Source organism: Rhinopithecus roxellana, chromosome 14 (assembly GCF_007565055.1).
Source record: "Rhinopithecus roxellana isolate Shanxi Qingling chromosome 14, ASM756505v1, whole genome shotgun sequence".
NCBI lineage: Eukaryota > Metazoa > Chordata > Mammalia > Primates > Cercopithecidae > Rhinopithecus > Rhinopithecus roxellana.
Window position 1 is genome coordinate 93,328,820 of NC_044562.1, and position 9,723 is coordinate 93,338,542.

Sequence of the window (9,723 nt, forward strand, 5' to 3'; positions counted from 1 at the left end):
TTCCCACTCTTGGGTATCTCTTTATCAGCAGTGTGAAAATGGACTAATGCACCTGTCAAAGCAGGAATTCCTCTGAAACAAGGACAGCCAGACTTTCCTTGAAAATTTCCAGAAAGAATTCACTACCTCAATAAGACATCCTCTCCAATTTTTAAGAAATGTTACAAAGTTATTGCTATGAAGTTGAAATTTACCTTCATTTAATGTTCAGCCACTAATCCATGTACTATTTTCGAGAACCTCATGAAATACATGTAATCCCTATTCTTTAAATAATTGAAGACAGCTGTCCTGGATACCTGTCCTAGATCCCTTCCTGTCCAAATCTGCCAGTACCTTTCTATCAATTGAAACCTATATATATGTGTGTGTGTGTGTGTGTGTGTGTGTGTATACATATATGTATATATACACACACTTTGTGTTATTGGTTTTGGTTTTAAAATGTGAAAAATAATAATAGCATATTTGTATGTAAATGGAAATGATCCTTTAGATAGGAAAACACTTACAATAGAGGAGAGAAGGTAGAATTACTAGAGCAGCATGTCTTAGTCCATTTGGACTATTATAACAAATTCCATAAACTTGGGGCTTATAAACAAAATAAGTTTATTTCTCACGATTCTGGAGGCTAAAAGTTCAAGATCAGGAAGCTACAAAATCCGGCATGGGAAGGGCTCATTTTCTGGTTCATAGATGAGACCTTCTTGCCCTAGCCTTACCTGGTGGAAGGAGTACAGGAGCTCCCTTGCACCTCTTCCACAAGAGCACCTATCCTATCAGGAAGGCTCCACCCTCATGACCTAATCACCTCCCAAAGCCCTACCTCCTGATATCTCCACCCTGGGGGTTAGGATTTCAACGTAGGAATTTGGGGAGGACATTGCCATTCCGGCCATAGCAAGGTGTCTTTGATGAATGAAAGGGTGTGGGATCCATGTCCAAGTGGGAGGGCAGGCCCTTGCTAGGAGCACAGACGCATCATCCACGGAAACAGGAAGGTGGAGTAAACAGGAACAGATGTCTCTTCCAGTGAGGGAAATGTGGTGGGAGAATGTAGAACTTTTCTTCGATTGCTTAAATTTTCTGAGTGAAATAGGAAGCAACTATACCTGCTAAAGGTGGGGACAAGGTATGAGTTGAGGTCCGAGAAGACAGGAGAAAGTATGAATGTATCGTCTAGGAGAGGGAGAAGAGTGAAGGGATGCTTTGCTGGAGGCATTAAGGGTATACTTGAATTTAGTGACCATAAAATCATCTCTCAGACCATATCTCAGACCCTGTATAATTCTTTTTTTTTTTTTTTTTTTTTTTTTTTTTTTGAGACAGGTTCTTGCTTTGTTGCCCAGGCTGGAGTGCAGTGGCACTATCTCAGGTCACTACAACCTCTGCCTCCCAGGCTCAAGCAGTTCTCCTACCTCAGCCTCCTGAATAGCTGGAACTACAGGGTGCATGTCACCATGCCTACTAATTTTTGTACTTTTTGTAGAGATGAGGCTTCGCCATGTTGCCCTGGCTGGTCTCAAACTCGGGCTCTAGCAATCCTCCTGCCTCAGCCTCCTGAAGTGCTGAAATTATAGCCATGAACCACTGTGTTCAGTCTATAATTCAAATTTTTAAGGAATAATCTGAAATCAATAAATGGAAACACCGATTTGACTATACTCTAATCTAAGGACCCTAGACTTTTAGAACTAGAAGATACTGGGCCGGGCGTGGTGGCTCATGCCTATAATCTCAGCACTTTGGGAGGCTGATGCAGGTGGATCACCTGAGGTCAGGAGTTCGAGACCAGCCTGGCCAACATGGTGAAACCCCATCTCTTCTAAATATATAAAAATTAGCTGGTCGTGGTGGCACATACCTGTAATCCCAGCTACTCAGGAGGCTGAGGCAGGAGAATCGCTTGAACCCGGAAGGTGGAGGTTGCAGTGAACCAAGATCACACCATTGCACTCCAGCCTGGGCGACAGTAGTGAAACTCCATCCCCCACCCCCCCCCCAAAAAAGAACTAGAAGATACTTTAAATACTGTTATTAAACTTCTTGCTTTCACAGAGAAAGAAATGGAAGACCAGAGAAGTTCAGACATTTGTTAAACAAGTCTGCAGGAGAACCCAGACCTTTATGATGGGGAAGAAAAGTAATACTTGATGTGTGACCCCCAAATGCAGAATACACACCAATGGCTGGAATTTCTGGATTTCATCTAAGTATAAGACTTTCTTAATAGAGCTATCCAGTAATGGGATGGGCTACGTGAGAGGGAGTAAAGATAGAAGGCTTGGCCAGGCACGGTGGCTCGCCTGTAACCCCAGCACTTTGGGAGGCTGAGGCAGGTGGATCACGAGGTCTGGAGTTCGAGACCAACCTAGGCAATATGGTGAAACCCTGTCTCTACTAAAAATACAAAAATTAGTCGGGTGTGGTGGCACGTGCCTGTAGTCCCAGCTACTCAGGAGGCTGAGGCAGGAGAATCGCTTGAACCCTGGAGGTGGAAGTTGCAGTGAGCTGAGATCATGACACTGCACTCCAGCCTGGGTGTCAGAGTGAGACTCCATCTAAAAAGAAAAAAAAAAAAGGTTAGAAGACTTCACACATGAAGGATGGTTCTTGCATTATGGGAGTTAGTCTAAATTAACCTTCCAGCTCTGATATTCCACACTTCAAATAGAGATAAACATATTTAAGAATATTGTGCACTGTTTATTAATAATACCGAGGCAGTGTTAGGACTATTAGAATAATGAAACCCCATTAGTTCCTTTAAAAGCCTCCCAGGGGGTGGGGATGTAAAAAAACAAACAAAAAAAAAAAAGTTTTTTTTTTTTTTTTTTTTGTTGAGACGGAGTCTCGCTGTCACCCGGGCTGGAGTGCAGTGGCCGGATCTCAGCTCACTGCAAGCTCCGTCTCCCGGGTTTATGCCATTCTCCTGCCTCAGCCTCCCAAGTAGCTGGGACTACAGGCGCCCACCACCTTGCCCGGCTAGTTTTTTGCATTTTTTTTTTAGTAGAGACGGGGTTTCACCGTGTTAGCCAGGATGGTCTCGATCTTCTGACCTCGTGATCCGCCCGTCTCGGCCTCCCAAAGTGCTGGGATTACAGGCTTGAGCCACTGCGCCCGGCCACAAAAAAAAAGATTTTTTAAATGAAAGCCTCCTTCCCCTAAATTCTCAATTACAACTTTGGAAGCATCAGTACTGACTGAAGTTCCTTATTTCCCCTACTCACATGTGCTTATACAGCATAAAATGTCTATAAGACAAGCAGTCAGTGGAGTAGTTGGAAGAGCAGAGAAGCTAGGGTAATAAACAGAACAGATAATTAGTCCTTGAATAACTGATGAACTTAGGCTCCAAGGGCATTATTCTACAACACTTTTTTTTTTGGAGACGGAGTCTCGCTCTGTCGCCCAGGCTGGAGTGCAGTGGCGCCATCTCGACTCACTGCAAGCTCCACCTCCCGGGTTCACACCATTCTCCAGCCTCAGCCTCCCGAGTATCTGGGATTACAGGTGCCCGCCACTATGCCCAGCTAAGTTTTTTGTATTTTTAGTAGAGATGAGGTTTCACCGTATTAGCCAGGATGGCTCAATCTCCTGACCTCGTGATACGCCCGCCTCGGCCTCCCAAAGTGCTGGGATTACAGGTGTGAGCCACCGCACCTGGCCCCAAACATTCTTAATGGTACTAAAACTACTCCAAACATTTTTCTGATAGCAACCAGTGACTGGATAACAAGTTTGCTCCAGAGGAAACACTTTTCAGAAAGGATGAGTAAGTTGCTTCCAATAAAGAGGAATGGCCACAGCTGAGAAGACGCCTTTAAAATACAATCTGGGAAAGTACTCTCCAATCTAATTTGTTTCATAGCATGTTAGTACTTTTAAAATTTTTCTGCAGCATACTTGGAAAAAAATTGGAAGAGTAGCAGGGACAGATATAACATGTCCATTGATAACTGCCATGTGTCCAGCAAGGCTGGCAGATTTGTCCAGTAAAGAAACAACAAGCCTTATAACCTGTTGAACTTAGTTTATTGCTTAGACATCAAACAACAACAACAACTCAAAAAACAAAAAACAAAGAGGCCAGTTCCTCATGTCCTTTGTGCCATAAGGCAACACTGAAACAAAAGTGGCCAGATGACAGCATGGATGATAGCACACGGTAGCTGAGAAGCCTGTGGCATGATGCAACTAAGCAATTTTATAGCCTGCAGCTATTTCCTAAGGGTAAAGACAAGGCCTCATACCTCATCAGAATCCAAGAAGCAATGAGAGTGTCTCATGATGGCCTCCATGGAAGATTGGGAGGTGAGGGGAAAAGGCCTTAGGGCATCTCCTCAGAAGCTCTTCATGTTCTGGGACAATCACATGGCATTATTCCAAGACTTAGATCAGTTGTGGTTAAGCTTTGCCTATGTGGCCTACATGGAGACTTGCACAGATGACAAAGACATCATGGTGGAGTCATTCCCCTAGGCCATGGTGGAATTAAAGAGTCTCTTGGGAAAGATTATGAAAGAGAGGGAAGAATGACATGCAGAGGTCCGTAAAAATAGCCAAAAGGGCTCTGATTAGCAAGCTGAGACACTAGTTGGTCTACAAGGGAAAGAGGTCACACGGGCAGTATTGGTTCATTAACATGAGAATCTACCATGGGCAGAGGGCTAGTGAAAGCCCAACTGGACACAGCATAACAGGACATTTTAGACCATTCCTAACACAGGGATCTGGAAATGCTACTTGACATTGTGAGAAACAAACTCACCTGTCCACACCCAAAGAATGCACTCAGAGACCAGGAGAATCGCGAAAGTGAGATTTCAATGATGGTCTTGTGAGATTGGGTGTCTGATGAGCAGGCACACCCAGCACAGTTTCAACAAGCAATTTGTCCCCTAGTGCGCATGTTCCTTCCCCAGTTCCTCATAGGCTGAGGACGATGGGGTCACAATCTTCCCAGACATTGTCTATTGATTGTTAGGTAGGGGATTTAGATGGTTTCTTTAGGGTTGTCTTGCTGCATTGTTTTTGCAGCCCACAATGCACTGCAATCTTAGTTAGCTCAGGGGCTCTTCAAGTATTTGACTTACGACCTAAGTAGCTGGGCAGGCTGATAAGAATAGACAAAGCAAGCTATTTTGCAGACTAGTAAACTTTCATCTTAGACTAAACTTTGGTTCGGGTGAAGGCAACTAAGGGGGTGACGGGGGAGGGAGGAAGCCGACAAGCAGGTATTGGCTATCCAAGCAGAGGCGTAGTATAACCTGTTTCTTCTGTAGTTTGCTGACCTAAGCTGATTCAAGGCACTTTGTCTTGGAAATAGACCACTGCATATATCATTTCCTTTAACAGTAAAAAAAAAAAAAAAAAAAAAAACACATGGGCCGGGCACAGTGGCTCGCGCCTGTAATCCCAGCACTTTGGAAGGCTGAGGTGGGTAGATCACTTGAGGTTGGGAGTTCGAGACCAGCCTGGCCAACATGGCAAAACCCCCATCTCTACTTAAAAATACAAAAAAATTAGCCGGATGTGGTGGTGCATGTCTGTTATCCCAGCTACTATGGAGGCCGAGGCAGGAGAATTGCTTGAACCCGGGAGGTGGAGGTTTCAGTGAGCCAAGATCCCACCACTGCACTCCAGCCTGGGTGACACAGTAAAACTCTGTCTCAAAAAAAAAGAAAGAAAGAAAAAGGGAACTACTAATCTGGCCTAATTCTCTTAGTCTACAGATGAGGAACCGAAGGTCCAGAAAGGTGAGATGATTTTCCAAGGTTACACTTCTACTGTGGAGAAACAGCTTGAGCTTGACCATTTCCTCATGGTCCAAGGCTGCTTCTAGTGGACTACTTACTTCTAAATTGTGACACATGTTTTTGCTTACCAACACAAAACTGCACCAGTTAGAAATTGTTCCAAAGCAAAACTGAAACTTCTGACAATGCTACTATTCTGAAGCTGAAATTATGCCTTTAAAAAAACACTTTTTTTTTTACCAGACTAGTTCAATGACATCAAGAATTGCTACATTCTTAGTTATTTTTTAAAGCATTGTTTTATCCAGATACTTAAGAAGATGTGATTTTAGTATTTCATTATTTCATTGCATTTTAAAGCAAGGTTTTAATTTAGTCTTACAACCAAAACACTTTCCAAAAAGAGCATCTCTAATTTGGGCATTTGTGTCAATAAGAAAATATGACTAATTAATATAAATCAGATTTACTGCCAACTTTTCAGGAATACATTTATTTTGTCAAGTAGCCTGTTAATTAAACAGGAGTATGACAAGAGAAACAAGTGATAATAATACAAGTAAGTAGAGCTCCAAGCTTCATTATCATTTTCAGAGGGAAATGTAGGTAATATCCACAAACATTACATCACATTATACTTTTGATACCAAAATTCAAATACAATTTTGGTACTGCTATTCTATCTGTATATAAAAATTAAGTAAAACAAAAAAGGCGCTAGATGCATGTTCTTAATGATTAATATTCTGTGCATACCTTTTTCTGCACACAATTTTTAGGGGAGACAGAACACAGATTAATGAAATGCTGACAATCTAACATATGCTGTGACAAATTGGAGTTATAGAAAAAATTGCCAATTTTGAATATCAAGATATATTTGAAGGTTCCTCATTCTCCCTCACTCAAAAAAAAAAAAAATCAAATATATTGTTTGGTTTCTGCTAGCATCATAATGAGCAACAGTTTATCCAGGTTCTGCTATATGCATTGAACCATTATCTCCAGCAATAAGGATTTTTATTTGTATTATTTTTATTTTCTTTGAGACAGGGTCTTGCTCTGTCTCCCAGATTGGAGTGCAGTGCTGTGATCTCGGCTCACTGCAGCCTCCGGAGCGATATCTGTTAGGAAATGATTGCCTGAGTTTGAGCAGCAAGTGAGGAAAACCTGGAACACTGGGAGAAATCAAGACGACCACGGATACTGGTGTGAGTTGGGAGTCTTTCTATTTGTTCAATGAATGAATAAATAAAAGAGCAAGTGAATAAAGGCAAAAATTCACAGTGAGAGCTGGTCAAAAAGGAAAAGATGTTAACTTTGGATTTAGACAAGCTAAATTTATAATGATGGCTGGATATCAAGGTGGGAGTCCTCAGGAAGCAGCAGGAGATGTCAGGCTAAAGTTTGAGAGTAATCAGAGCAGTAGGTACAGGTTTCAAGTTAATCTCCAGGGATGTCAGTGTTTAAGCCAGGGCATAGAAGGATCCTAAACTGGGAGATCATGTACAGGGTGAGAACAACAGAGAAGCCTGAGGAATGATGATGAGGAATTGGAACTGACAAAGAGCCCAGAAAAGGCATAATACGGGAATAAAACGGAGAAAAGAAACAATGCAATGTCATCAGTCTTGACTGGTTCAAGAGAGGCTAAAGAGAATGACATCAAAGGGCATGGATGGCCTCAGAAAGAATAGTTGTGGGAAAATCACAAGGTGAAAGCTAAACTGCAATGGGTTAAGGAGTGACGGTCAGTGGAAAGAGCAGGTATAATGTTGACCAGTACAAAGAAAGAACTGCAATTAAAGGAATAAGAAAGGGGAGGGAAGATTTTAGTCTTCAAGAATAGACATTGGTACTGAGAGTAGTAGCATTGTGGGACACTATATTTGGCCTCTATGTACTGTTTAGGTGACATATGGTCTGGCCTCTTAGATTTCTACTTTTTATTTATTTATTGTTTTTTGAGACAGAGTCTCACTCCATCATCCACTACAACTTCCGCCTCCTGGGTTCAAATGATTCTCATGCCTCAGCCTCCAGAGTAGCTGGAATTACAGGCCCGCCGCCACACCCAGCTAATTTTTGTAATTTTAGTAGAGATAGGGTTTCACCATGTTGGCCAGGCTGGTCTCAAACTCCTGACCTCAAGAAATCCACCTGCCTCAGCCTTCCGAAGTGCTGGGATTACAGGTGTGAGCCTCTGTGCCCATCCTCTACTTTTTAGTTGAGCAAAAGTATCTTGAATTTGATGGAGCTTATGTTGAAAAATAGTTTATATTTTTTACTTTTATCTTTTTAGAATTTATTTATTTTTGAGACAGTCTCACTCTGTCACCCAGGCTGGAGTGCAGTGGTGCAATCTCGGCTCACTGCAACCTCTCTGACTGCCAGGTTCAAGCGATTCTCCTGCCTCAGCCTCCCCAGTAGCTGGGTCTACAGCGGGACATGCACATCTTCTGATAAAGGACTGTCTACTAATTCTTTATACTTATAGTCATATTTTCTTTTCTTTTAGACATGGGATCTTGCTGTTTCCCATGTTGGCCTCAAACTCCTGGGCTCAAAGGGTCCTTCTGCTTCTGCCTGAGTAACTGTGACTACAGGTGTGTACCACTGCACCCAGCTCTATATTTTCTTTTTTTTTTTTTTTCTTGAGACAGAATTGCCCAGGCTGGAGAGCAATGGCACCATCTCGGCTCACTCCAACCTCCGCCTTCCGGGTTCAAGCGATTCTCCTGCCTCAGCCTCCCAAATAGCTGGGATTACAGGCATGTGCCACCACACCTGGCTAATTTTTTGGATGTAGTAGAGATGAGGTTTCACCATGTTGGTCAGGCTGGTCTTGAACTCCTCAGCTCAGGTGATCCACCTGCCTCAGCTTCCCAAAGTGTTGGATTACAGGCGTGAGCCACTGCACCTGGCCTATATTTTATTTTCTTGAGTAGTTTCTATCCCAAAGTATCTTCTTTAAGTCAGGATACCATGATATATTTTCTTCCATTAAATGATGCTTTGTAGTATGTAAGATAAAATGTAGGAGAATTTTTTTAAGTTACAAAGCAAAGGCAAATTTATATTTTCTTTTTTTCTTGTTTTGAGATGGAGTTTTGTTCTTGTTGCCCAAGCTGGAAAGCAATGGCGTGATCTCAGCTCACTGGAACCTCCGCCTCCCGGGTTCAAGCGATTCTCCTGCCTCAGCCTCCTGAGTAGCTGGGATTACAGGCGTGCACCACCATGCCCGGCTAATTTTTGCTTTTTTTAGTAGAGACAAGGTTTCACCGTGTTAGCCAGAATGGTCTCTATCTCCTGACCTCATGATCCACCCGCCTAGGCTTCCCAAAGTGCTGGGATTACAGGCATGAGCCACCACACCCGGCCTTATATTTTCAACAGGATTCTCGTAACTGAATGCATCCTAGAATATTTGGAAATTTGGTTGGGTAAGAGTAACCACATATGCTGGTTACCCATATCCTCTTGTATTTACAAAATCAGCAGCAGACATCCCTTATCATCAGAAATTTCTTCCCAAGCTCTCAGCCTCTCTCTATCTTCCTCCTTCGCAGCTAACTTCTGTTCCCTTGTTCATTTCCCCGGGACACTTCCTACTAAAATTAGCCTGTGTTGTTTATCTTCAGTCTTTCCCTCTAGTTATAAAAGAAGCATAATTAAAATTTACCTAGTACTTAGTATATGTCAAGGACTATTCTAAGTGCTTTACATAGGTTCTGTTGTGTAACCCTCTCAATGCAAAATGCATTTTACAGATGAGGAAACTGAAGAAGAGAGGGGATAAATGATCTGCCTGAGATCACACAGCTTGGAGTCAAGATTAGAACCTAGGAAGTCTGGCTCCCAAAGCCACAGCCTTAACCAACTGCTATACTGCTTCTCACTAGACCCCCTCAGTCTCTTCAGAGTACTAACTTTATTCAGTAATATTTACTATGTGCTGATA